The following is a 13,851-nucleotide window of genomic DNA, read 5'->3' on the forward strand; positions in this document are numbered from 1 at the left end:
ATGACCCAAATCCCAATGTTAAAGTGCCTAGGATAGCACAAGGGTTACAGACGTCAGACATTACCACCTGAAGACGACCCTGACGTAGGCGGAAGGTATTTCACCGAAACATGTCGGTACGTTTGACCACAAAAAAAACAAAAAAAAAACAAAACTGTCTGATCAAAAAATAATTTAAGTACTCACAAAACCTCTGAGTGTAAATGTATTTGTGCTCATAAACATGATCTTACAGCTGTAAATGTTCGTAAAGCGGCTGATCAAAAGTGATGTGAGAATTTGAGCAAACAAACAGGGGGGGCATACCTGTTGGAAAAATGTATATACGTTATTTCATATTTGCTTTTATGTATTACCTAGATATATAGGTAATATAAAAATGTTTGCAGAAGTGTTTGTCTCCAAGTTCTGTTTCACAGGGAGGTAAAGGTGAAACTCTTGGGAGGAAACCGACTGTCCTAGAGTCTTCCCAAGATCAGCATGTTATCTGCTTCCAGACCTGAATCAAAGGATGCTCTGTGTTAGTTATCCGTGAAAAAAGACTTTGCAGGGCCAGTGATGATATGGGAAGACTGTGAAAAGAGTTATGTGATTATTTATTATGGAGTTATATGATTTTCAAAATGGTGCAGATTTGTGACTTTAGATCATTTTTAATACTACGCCTTATTCTTTATTTGGAGTTATTATATATTCTGTTTCTAAATATTGTTCTCTTGTATTACATGTGATTAAATTTATATAAAACAAAAAACCTGCTGCTCTGTTGGTCATTGCCAAATTATTGTTCGCACTTCCAGGATGGTAACCAAATTGGGGGCTTGTCCAGGTAGATTATTTGGACCGGTTAAATGCCTCCTGACTGCGGTTATCACGCTTTCCGTAGTATACCTTCATGTCCACAGATTTTTCACAATAGCAAGTAGGAAAGACAAAAATTGTATCCATATTAGGTGTAACATTACATACATATGTGCTTGTGTTTATATAGTAAACCTTATTCTAACGATCAGTGTCAAGCAGGCCAAAGAATACAAGAAAATTTCAGATTCATTACAAGGGTCAAATGACTGATGTGATGCAAAACTTTTAGCAAGTTTCCAGGCTTGGTCCTCATTATAAGCCTATCAGATCTATGCATGTGACCATAGATCTCTGAAGTTGAGAAACACATCGAAAAAACACATCCTTTTTAAAGACTCACTTTTTTGTGTTTTTAATGTTTTTGTGGTAGTTTTCTAAAACTGGAGGATGGATATAAAGAAACTGGAGATTATAACATTATCTCTGAGGATTTCTTTATACATCATAATGAATAAGGATAAATAAAATGTCCAATCAAAAAGATCCTATTTGTGAGGCAGAAAATGTGCAGGGCGGGCCACAGGCTCCTTGCTCCGCTCCATTCTGAGATCCATGAACGTCTTTGTTTTCCTCATCTCAGCTGGAATCTTGGTCCAACCTCACGGCTGGACAGCTCAGATATTGCTACCATTTTTGTTGCACCAGTTATGTTAGATCTGGGTTTTAAGCAAGTGGGAGAGAGTGCAAGCAAAGGTATATTGTGAAGAAACTGGATTCTCTAGAAAGGACTGTATTAAATTTAGTTTGTAACCCCGTCAGTTTCTTGCACACAGAAATAAATGAATAATGACTCAGAGACAGCTACTTAGCTTTTGTAGGTTTACTCCGCACAAAGAGCACAAATTTGTACGCAGTGTTATAGACAGATGAACAGGGTTGTTGCAACAGAGTCCGAACAAAGGAACTCAGAAATAGACTTGGTATATACCTTGCATTTGCATATTCAGAACCTCATTCTATGGATCATGGTGTGAAAAACCCACCCACAGACTGTTGCAGGCTAGATGTTCGAAGGTCAGAGAGCCTAAAGTGTCAGATCTTTTTGTTTGTTAATTTTATTAATGAATTTGAAAATAAGCTTCCCTCTACAGCTGAAGCTGTAGCTCATTTGAATCATATCAACTATGACAAATCATTAACACATTGAGGTGTATGAGTGGACTCTACAGGCTGACATGTCCACACAGGAATATTTGATAATAAAATAGGTCTGGCATTTGGATTGAAACATGCAAAAACACCGTCTTGACAGACGTTTAGACGTGATGAAGAAACTCTAAACATCAGTGGTGTTCCAGCCTCCTGAGAATCACCAGCAGTCAGAGGAAGATAATAATCCAGACAAACCCTTCAGTAGAGGTGAGTAAAGGGCACAAATGTTAACAATGTTGTTGCTGATGAAATGAATGACTTAATGATCATAACTATTCCGCTCTCCAGCTGATTCTACACAAGCCTCAAATGCTGACAGATTCCTTAAACTCCTAACATTAGTGACTTGTACCTCAAAAAGGCACCTTTAGTCTTTTTTAGGACATCAGTATTTCATTTATGTGAACAAGTCCAGCAGACATAGTTTATTATGAGACATGTTCATTTCAAATTTACAAATTACTTGTTTTAATTCAATTTAAGTTTTAAAATGGTAATGTGTTGTGTCAGGCTATAATTATGTAACCATCCAGCTTTACTAGGTTGTGTAGAAAAGCTAACGGTGTTCCACAGATGTGGAGTAAAAGTTTGTGTAAAATAAATCCCAGTGGTCTTTTATTATGATTATGCCGATTTTAGCCCAAATTCTTTCTTGACGAAATATTTAAAAAATGTTTGAATTGTTGGCTCTGACCTACAGAATAAATTTGTATATTGAGGAGTTCAGTGTGTGAACAAATAACACAAGGTGTGTGTAGATGAAGAAACTGTTTGTAAAGACATGATTAATTAAAAAAATAAACAGAAGAAATGTGTTTTGTGTCATAAACTATGTTTTCCTAATTCCATGATAAACGTTCATTGTCTGTGGTGAAAATAGACGACAGTGTTGTTCACAGTATGAACATGCGTTTTCGCGTGGGCACGACACCTTAATTAGAGAATAAAATGTTATACATTGTTAGTTTGAAGTTACAACAGATGTTTTTATGTTGAAATCTGGACCTGTTTCTATTTCTTCTGGCTTTTTGCTGCGATACTGACACGTGATTTGAAATGAAACTCCTGTGTAAAGTGTGTGTGTTGCGTCTGATGTTAGATGTTGACATGATAAAAGCAAAGTAAACGTTGTATTTTTTGTGTGTTAACACAACGGAGATGCACCACAGACGGAGCAGTGGCAATCAACCTTAACACAAGGGTTCTTGGCTCTGAGATGTGGGTGGGTCACTGGCATACAGCCCCCCTTACCCTCCCTGTTCCTGAGAGCCTTCTGTTTACAAACTCTCCCGCTAGCCTAAAGCCCATCACACCCTCCATCTAAAATTAGCCGTGCAAAAAAATATAAATTTTATTTATGTCCTCCATCATCAGAAAAAAAAAAAATGTTACAAACACAGAAAACACCATTTTCATCATTAAGTCACTGGATAGGTAACATTGCTTCAACAAATTTGTAATGTTTTTTTTATTCCACTTTAGGTCTACACCACATGCAGCAGTCATGCCTGTAAACTCATCCAGCTTGGGTCAACATTTGTTAGACTGTCGCACTTTAGAAATTGTAGTCAGCGTCTACGTCAGCTTCGTTACATCCAAAGCCCTCATCATCATCCCCCTTTGTGTGCTCATCCTCTATCTGGGTCTTCAAAGATGGCGGCAGCAGGGCTCCTTCAAAGCTGTGAGCCACTCTGATGTCTTCGCCTACCACCTGGCTGCCATGGAGCTGTTCTGGGGTCCTGTGTTTGTCTGCTTTTGTTGTGGGTCATACTATAAGAGACTGGTGCTTCTAGAGTTGGGGGCCTGTATGTTCTCCTTCTGTTTTTATGGAGAGTCCTTTTTTCACATGCTGACCTGTTTGGAACGGTACCTGGCTGTCGTTCATCCCATCACTTATGTGGGGCTGAAAAACACCCGCGGAGTCAAAATCAGAAACATCAGCATCGCATCGACTTGGCTTCTTTCCTTTATAATGGCATATCTTCATTTGGATAAAACCTCAGACTATGCCGTTTTCCAGGTTATTTTTTCTCTGACTGTTTCCATTTTAGTCATAACGTTCTGCAGCCTCTCTGTTCTCTGGGTCTTGAACCGACCAGGACCGATGGAGGGAGGGGCGGAGAAGGAACAAGTGGACCCAAAAAAGAGAAGAGCTTTTCACACCATCACAGTCATAGCGACCGTCCTGTGGATGTGGTTTATCCCATTCCTGCTGTCCAATGTTGTCTATAATCTTCCTGTGAAGGACAGGTTGGCCAACTGTTTGCTGTTTCCATGTTTGTCCTTTTTCAGCCTGCCTTCTGGTTTGGCGTCACCGCTCCTGTTTCTGCACAGAAATGGAAAAATGTCTCTTTGCTTCCGCCAAGTGAAGTCATAAAACCATTTGATTTAAATGATCTCTAACCAATTTTGTAGAAATGAAAGTAGGCAGTCTAAGTAAAAAACATTAGAAATAAATAGAAATGCATTGATTTTTCTGTTATATTAAAATGTTTGAAGATTGTCTTCTATGTAGAACAGCCACAGGTGACATATTTACCTGGCATTGAGTTTGGTGAACGGGCATGTGTGTTCTGTAAATGTAATTACTTATTAAAAAAGGGGAATTCGATTTGCTTCCCTACCCCTCTGGCTCCTCCTCATTTTAGGCTGTAGTGGTGTCCGAAAATGTTGTTTTAAGGAAGAGCCGCAGCAATTTCGGGACGAATATCCCTCTGCCTTTAGGGTGATCCATATCACTGTGAAATGGAGGAGAAACACGTTTCTCCTGTTTTTTTAAGTTATAAAACTGATCTTATGTATTTTCTGAGAGCTGACAGCTACGCGCTAACATAGATAACCACCAACTATTGATGAAGTGATTAAGTGATGGAAAATTCTGAATTTGAAGGCACTGTTTTTCCAAATTACCTGCTTGGAGGGTTAATTGTAGCGGTTAGAAGAACATAGGAGTAGGTGAAGGATTTGTATTTGCCATAAAACTGACATACACACCAAATATGGGATTGTTCTTGACTTTAAAAAAAAGAAATTTGAAGTGACTATACTAAAGCTCTTTCCTCACAGCAGGAAGGCCCCCCCGTTTAGGTCCCGGCTGGGGGACCTGAACCAGCACATCAATGGGGAACCTTTCTGTTTGCATGTTCTCCCCGCGCATGCCTGGGTTTTCTCCAGTTTCCTCCCACCGTCCAAAAACATGCTTCATAGGTTAATTGGTCTCTTTATTGTCCCTAGGTGTAAATGTGAGAGTGCATGGGTGTGTGATTGTGGCCCTGTGACAGACTGGTGACCTGTCCAGGGCCAACAAGTGGGTGGGATAGGCTCTAGGAGCCCCGTGACCCCAAAGGGAACAAACGGATTTTGAAGATGAATGAATGATTATGATTTAATGGCTTTTATGTAAATATGGTGGTTTGCTGAGAATACGTCCACAACCGTTTCCTTCACATGGAGTAAAACTAAAGAGTAGTGTTAACATTGTTTTATCATTTATTGGATCCCCGTTAGCTGTGCAGACCGATCAAGTCTCAGAGAAGGTGAGATAGACACATAAGAAGATCGCACAATTCCCTTTCTGGCATCAAAGGCCACCTATCAGAGTACAACACACAAACAGTGTACAACATAAGAGTTACTTGCCTCAGCAGCTTTCCCACTCACGGTACAGTATTTCTCATTTCCCAGTAGTCTATGTTGCCATGGGCGGGGCTAACCCCTGGTCGCCACAATATATTTTAGAATGGGGGGAGAAAACTAGAATAAATTAATAATAATAATAAAAATATTCAAAGCCTGGTTTTGAACCTTCTTTGACGTGAGGCAAGAGTGCTAACCACTACACGACCGTGCAGCCCATAATTTTATATGTCATTTTAATCTACTGTGTGTTGAATGTATTTTAAATACGTTATTAAAAAGAAGTATTTACTCCAGTAAATAAGAAAAATAGAAACTTTTACTAGTACCACTTGGTTTTACCTTTGAAAATGTAAAGGAGGTGTCGGTTCAAACTCATCTAAGGCTCATTATGTGACAAAGACATTCAATCAAAGCACAGTTTATGGAATTACCAGAAAAAATACAAAACACGAAACTCCCAATGTGAAGTAGGAGGACAACCCAAGCAGAGCAACGTGCAGGACAAAATCAAAACATGGAGAATGAGAGATTCTGGTAGAGGGCATATAGGTTAGATGATGGCACTTGATCTGAAGGGGAGTCCTCATAGCCTGCAAAGGTGGAGGGAAAACCCCCAAGTGGGGTCAAGCAAGGTAGTTTCTGTGCAGGTACAGGACAGGTAACAACAGACTGACAGGCAGGTTTAAAAAGGTTAGACCTGGAAACAACACACACTTGAGTTTTTCACTCATCAGTAGAGACTTAGACGCACCGTTGGAAATGAGACACACTATGAACCACAAGCAGAACACCACCCATATTGCTGTGATGGTGTGGAATGCTCTCTGCTTGTGGGAATCCCGCTCCTTTTCCCCGCCTCTTTTCCCTGGGCCCGGGCGAATCAGAGCACAGAGAACGCTAAAGTTGCAGAAAGTGATCACCATGATGGACAAAGCCAAAAAGCCTAATATCAAGATAACAACTTGTTGTCCTCTCACAACCACTTCTAAAGTGGATAGTCCGAAGCTGAGCAGCCAAACAACGGTGATGCTGATGTTTCTGATCTGTACCCCAAGGCCGTCTTTGATCTGCAGGTAGAATATGGGATGAACAACAGCCAGGTACCAATCCACACATGTCAGCAAATGGAAAATGATCTCTCCATACATGGATAGAGAAGAAAACCAGCTCCCCAAAATAATAATAATACTGAATTGTTGCAGCGGTATCTCCTAAATAAGTAGCAGATCAACCCGGGGCCACAAGACAGCTCCATAGCAGCAAGGTTGAAGGTAATGATGTCAGAGTGGTTCACAGATTTGAAGGAGCGCTGCTGCCGCCATCTTTGGAAGGCCAGGTAGACGATAAAGGTGCAGGGAGGGATGATGAGGACTGCTTTCACCACAAAAAAACTCAAGCTGATGAGGAGTCTCGTTTCATATGTGGAGCAGACAAAGTCTGAGGGACGATCATAGTGGGAGGAGTTGTTAACGGACATGTCTGCTGCTTATATTGGGGACCTGAAGAGAAAAAAAAACAAAAAACTCAGTTTTGTTTTTAAAGGTTAAAGGGATAAACTAAAAGATTGACTAAATTCAGAAGTCTGAAGTGCTGAGACTAAAACCCAGCTTATCTTTTCTTGGGTTTAAGACAAAAGTGGAAAAATTTGCAGTTCCTTGAATGATCTTTGCAGACTGTTTTTGTCCCAGAGGTTTTTCCTTCTCCTCCTTAGGTACAATCATGCGAATGCTACTCACCTGGTACCGACCTTGGTGTTTCCTCTACCACACCTGATTGTTGTGGTTTTTCTGTTGCTTCCAGCCTGTGACCAACTTCAGGTTCACGCTACTGACCAACCATTCCATGTTTCCCAGAGTGTCTGCCTCAAGACTGGTAGGTCATGGGTTCATATCCACAGCGGTGTCATAGCAAGAACCCTGAACCCAGTGGACCCAATCCCACTGGTGTATGTCAGTCCCCTAACACCCCCCAGTGTCCACCACTCCATCCGTCAAACCTGTCTGTTCCTTGGAGTCCTTCTTTGGAACCCCTGACCTGATTATTTGGCGGCGTTCCCACCTTTACAGGATGTTCTCGTCCTCTTACAGGCTAGAAAAACATTGGCCTTGGTGTCCACTTCAGCGCCTGAAGTGAAGCCAGCCCAGCCCCTGTCCTCAACCATGCTTTAGTCCTAGCCAATGTTGTGGATCAATCTTTCTAACTTAAATCATTTTTCTGTCCACAATTAGACTCCACAAATTAAATGCAAAGTGTCAAACAGGGGGGGCATTAGGTCCAATTTTTAGTCTTTGGTGTGACTCAGCTGAGTTGTCGATATTTCTACCTGGCTTACTCCTTAATAAATTGTTGGTTTCTATGGTCATATTTGTTTTTGGTGGTTTCTACCTGAAACCTTACCTGACAGACTTCTTTGTTCTTTTCTTAGAGGACCACGGTTTTGTTCTGTAGCCATTCTCAGGGGATACACAGAGTAAACAGTGAGGACCATGTTGTCCTCCACTGCTCCTCACCACAGTGTCTATGGGTTTATTCAGAATCACTGAGTTAGAGGTGGTTCGGAGCGATCCCTCTGGTGTTTGGTCGTCTTCGGTTCTTCAGAGAGAGAAGAGTTGTCCTCTAGCTCATCACTCTGTCCAGCTTCCCTCCAGTACAAGAATGATCTGGGTCTGACTGACCCGTATTTGACTTGTCTTTAGGTTTGTGCTTACATCACTAACACATCCTTGACCGTTTTCACGTTTCATTTCGGCTTTGAACTGATAGGCTACACCTTAGGGCCGTATCACACAGCCGCTACATTTCGTAGACCTGCACTTCACAGAATGTCGTGACTTTCACATTCAGAGCACTGAGCAGAAATCACATTGAGTCAGCACCATTGTCAGCGCCCTCCGCGGGCCCTTGCAATACTTTCGGATTCCCCTGGTCCGCACAAGTTCTAAGTTAGCTGTTAGGCTCCAGCAAAAGCAGCTCACAGAGACGAAGGACCCCCGGTGGGAGCCGCTGCAGGGGAGATCTGTAAGAAGGGCTCGGCCTGTACTAAAGTTTCATCCGCTCGCCGTACCCGGCCCACCCTGTTCCGCGTTATGCCAGATATCACCCCATGAGAGACGGGTAACAGGTGACCGCGACTGGGTATCGATTACTAGAGGGGTGAAAGATCGTTCAATTGATCTACCCATCATACAACATGCCAATTCTACATGAACAGTGTGTGATAATTATGCTGTTCATATGCAATTTACTAGTGATTTGTGCATAATTTATGTAATTTTAATATATGTGCTGTATACATTATATAAAATTATACATCTATGGCACATGCGTGAAAAGACATCTGTGGAACGGTACTAGAAAGCCACAAATTTGTGTTTGCATTTCGCAAATCTTACACAAAAACAGCAAAAAATAAATAAAACTCAGAATAGAACTGCCAGACTTACCTGTACTCCCCTCAGTTTGTGACCGCTCCCTTCTGATGGAGAAGGCTTCCACTAAGAAATTCAACCCTTTGGTTGGGGATCCAAAGGGTTGAATTTCAGCACTACCACTGACCACAGCCAAGCATATTGGACACATGGCAAAGATCATTTATTAGGGTTTAAAATCCATAAATAACATCATGAACTACAGACTGGGTTTAGATTTGGTAAAAGTTACAAACACAATAAGGTATTAAACATACAAACTTTAACTACAGACATTTTCTCTGCCTCACTGCACAAAAATCAGATAGTTACCTTTCCTAAGGTTTATCCTACTGATTTCAAGCTAATGTCATTTTTTCTGAATTCTAACAGTAAGGACAAAAAAAAACGTTGAACAAAAAATGCATGTATGATTAAAAACAAATGTTGCCCACAGAACTCAGTTACCCATTGTTAGAAAATGTGAACACAATATTTCAAACATACGGTATGTTACGATTGTACATGAAAACTAGTACTTTTTCTTCAGAATGTAAACACTTTTTTGACTGCAAGAATGCTGATTGAACTAGATAAGACAATAATAATGAATTATGATAAATGGATAAGCAAAAACACAAAACTAGATTTAGAGATTGTTGTTTTCCGTCCCCCAGATGTACCTGAACTGAAGGACCAGATTGTTGTCTCAATTCCTTATTTTTAAAGTACATTTGAGCAAAGATTTCACTCCTGAAGCATACTCAAAAACTTTGCATGTTCTTAGTACCCAGTGAAAACATTTTGGGTGTAGTAAACAATAACCCCGCCCAAAATGATGACATCACAGCAGGAGGAGCTGTCAAAAAAACGAATGAATGGAGCCAAGAGCTCTTATGGGGACCAAACAATATTTGAAAATCCACTAATGAAATCAAAACACACTTGTCAGAGATATCCAAAGGAAGTTTTATTATGGGATGGCCACAGGACATTTGGCTTTAAGACCATTTTTTGCCAAAATGTAAAATTTGGGTATTTTTGAGTTTTTAATACTTTTTTTGAGCGATCTTCACAAAATTGTACGCACATGGCATGTGCGTACCATGCCAGTCTATAATCACGACCAAAGTTTCATAGACTTTTGGAAAGAGGCCGCCATCTTAAATTATTTTTAAAAAATCCACCCTCTACAAATTTAAACTCACCCGGGGGTTTCGATGTATCCTCCTCCAACTCCTCGAGCATCAACAGGAAGCTACTTGGGGAAACCTTTTGCTGAATTTTAAGTGTTAGTGTGGCGCGCTCTCACACGTGGCATTACCATGTTGCTCAATTTATTTTTACACTGAAATGTTGTGAAAATTGAACACACAAAGCCTGCGTCGAGGTGAATAAAATAGTCTGACATTTGTAATGTGGGCGTGGTTAACAAACCTTTGTTGCCAAGGAAATCGGATAATTTACTTTTGCAGATTCTTCTAAAAATTACAATGACCTGTTTGTCACTCACAGGCGACCAAAATTTAAATAGTTTCTATGGAGATAAAACAAATAGAAAGCCGCCAATTTGAAAAAAGTATATTTTTTCATGAACATGTCAAGTGCAGCCCGCACCCTGCAGGGTGGCAGAGGCAGAAGAGGAACAGTGAACCACTGAATGGAAAGAAGCAGCTGCTCAGCCAGTGACGGTGGGTGAAGAGAGGTTGATGGGGGGCAGGTAACCTCTGAGGGTCACACAATGCAGCCCATGGCTTAAGTTAAAGTTCAGCCTTTTCAGGCTGATTGGATCTACTGTCTGAGATGCTTCTGCAGCGCAGTTTTTCTGCTCTCCAAAGAAACATCAGAGGGGCCGCCACGCTGGAGGGCAGGTTAAAGAAGCCCATGATGAGCATAACATTAATAGCATCTTTTATGTTTATAACGTTTGCCTGTAAAATAATATTGGATGTAAGCATCCCTGCAAACCACAGCCAGAACATGAATGTTATCACAGCGATGGTGAGGAAAGCTCTCTGCTTTGACTGGTCAGCCCCGCCTCCCTCCCCTGGCCGTGAGCGAATAAGAACACAGAGGACTGAGATGCTGCAGAACATGGTGACAATGATGCAGACGCTAAAAAGGCTGAACATGGTGATGCTGTGGTACAGATAGGGTACTACCTCAGGTACTACAAAGAAGTTTCTGACAATGAGCCCACAGGAGGTCAGCCAGGTGCAGGCGATGCTAAGGTTTCGGATCCGGGACCCCCGGGCGTTACGCACTCGCATGTAGGTGATGGGGTGAACGACAGCCAAGTACCACTCCACACAGATGAGGACATTGAACAGCATCTCTCCGTGGAAGGCGACATATGTAAACACTCCTACCACTTTCAGAAACACAACATTATAGACTAAACCAAAGACACTGCAGAGATAAGCAAAGAACCAGAACAGCTCCATGATTGCAAGGTTGTAGGTCAGAATGTCTGAAGGGCTGGCAGACTGGAAAGAGCGCCGGGGACGCCATCGGAGGAAACCCAGGTAGAGAACCAAGGTGCTGAGAGGCAGGAGAAGGATGGCTCTGATAATGCTGACAGCATCAAAGATTTTGGAACTAAAAAGGTCTGGATCAGAACCAGAGACGGAGGAGGAGTTCACCGATGAATTTACTGCATCCATTGCTGACCTAAATAACAAACAACAGATATCATGATATGGAGAAAAAATGGCTGTATTTTGTTCTTGGCAAACAAAAAAAACAATAAAAAAAGGAAAGAAGGTTAATCTTGGAAAATGTTTTGACCAGGAGCGTTAAGACCTTCTGCTGAAGTGGCTTTCGTGACCGTCTACCACCTCATTCTTAAAAGAGCATAAATGATCTGTTGGACTTATAGAAAAATGAGATCAACAGCCTGCGTCCCAATGAGCTGCTGAATGGAGAGGATGACTGCCGAATCAGGGACAGACCTGACCAGAGGGTGAAACAAGACAGGCAGCCACAGATTGAAACCCGACCTGTGGTTGTCAATGGTTGCCAGGTTTCTTAGAGCCCTGGAACTGAGAAGTTTGTCTTCTTTTGGGAGCTGTTGACATTTGTTTTTTCTAAACTGTCGATACAGAAACAAACCTGTGGAACATAAAACTAACCACTGCTGATTTTGGAGGGGTTTAAAGTTTCCTCAGACCAGGAAGTAACCCAGAGAAAATTAGTAACCCATGTAGGCAGCCACAGTTCATCACAACAATGCCAAGTTGGTACTGTTACCAATGTGTACAGAACTACAGGTACCGTGTTTAAGAAAGTGTATTTCAGGAGTTCATTTGGGGTATTTGTGTGTTCTTCATTTTGATGTTTAATTCTGGTGCTTCGTTTTAGTGCTCTGTCAATCACTTGGATTTGCCTATGTGGGCGGGCTCATGTAAGAATGGGTGAGGCCATTAGGGTGGGCGGAGCTTAACAATGCCAAAGACAGAGTGAGTACATGTTTGTCAGTACTTCACAGCCAAAGATTCGTATTCAGCGACCAGTTGGATCAGAGTGATGCGTACAACAGTCTAAAAGGCCGTTGTCATGGCGATGAGCGGCTTAATAGGTTTTAGCAAAAAGTTAGAAGCAGCCCTGCAATGCAGAATGTCATAAAAAAAAAGGAAATAAAACATCTAAGGCACATGCAAGCCCTCTTCTGCTTCATCACACTTTTATGTTTCTGGAAAAAATGGAATTGTTTTCTCATCGTTCAAGAACCATTCAGGAACTGGAATTGTTTCAGAAGTCCCAGTCTGACACCAGATTATACCTAAATGTTACCCATCCCTTACCAATGTTTACATTTACACCACTGATATTTTTAAATGTCTTTAGATTCACACGCTCATTTGACTCAGCTGCTCCATTTTATTTTGTGTTATTTTATTTTTGTTGGATTTGTCCCACTTTCCACTGGCTTGAAGAGCCTCTGAAGCAAACAGGCTTTTAGGGGAACTTTCACAGCTTCCAAACCCAAGAAACCAGCCTTTGAGGGGAGGGGGAGTGGGGGGGGGGGGGGGGGGGTTTAAAACTGTTGGTGTAATAGAGCCCACTAAGTCCTGCCAGAAGGCCTGTGGGGATCCTACATCTGTCGGGTGGCTTATCACATGTTTTTTATTGAATATTTATGTGGGTTTCTGTATTGCATGACTTTGTAGTGGATTCTTTGATTCTTTGCATGAACTCTTGCATGGACTGATTGGTGATGCATGACACCTGCTGATGAGCCGCACCTGAAGCACACAGGAGTCTATGAAGAGGAGAACATTTGACTGAGCGGGGCGCGAGGGGAAGCAGGAGAGGGACGACCAGGTGCAGCACCACCAGACGAGCAGGAGCAGCACCACCAGATGCACTGCCTTTTTGCATAACTATCACTTTGAATTTTGATAACTTTTCAATCAACTTCCCATCCATGAACCTGTTTGAAAGCTCTTTGAACTCATACATCTACAAAAAATGGTTTATTATGGCCCGCAGCAGCAGTCACTGACTGCAAGGACCATATTGTTTTCGCAGTTGGAACGACGACTTCGCCGCCTTTCAGCGAGAATGTGACCCCCGCCGCATGCTCGAAAAGTCACCAAAACGTGCACACACCTGGGATAAATTGCAAACGAATTTTCCACAAAGTCAACGTCACCCCCCCGAAGACGATGACATCACGGCCAGCGATCCCGTCAAGAAAATGAATGGGCCGAAAATCACGTATGGGGCCGTACAAAATGTACTTCAAAATACAGCCGCGAAACCAAAACACACGTGTCGGGGATATCCC

The sequence above is a fragment of the Oryzias latipes genome, chromosome 18, assembly GCF_053564925.1.
Source record: "Oryzias latipes strain Hd-rR chromosome 18, Olatipes_Hd-rR_3.1".
NCBI classification, from domain to species: domain Eukaryota; kingdom Metazoa; phylum Chordata; class Actinopteri; order Beloniformes; family Adrianichthyidae; genus Oryzias; species Oryzias latipes.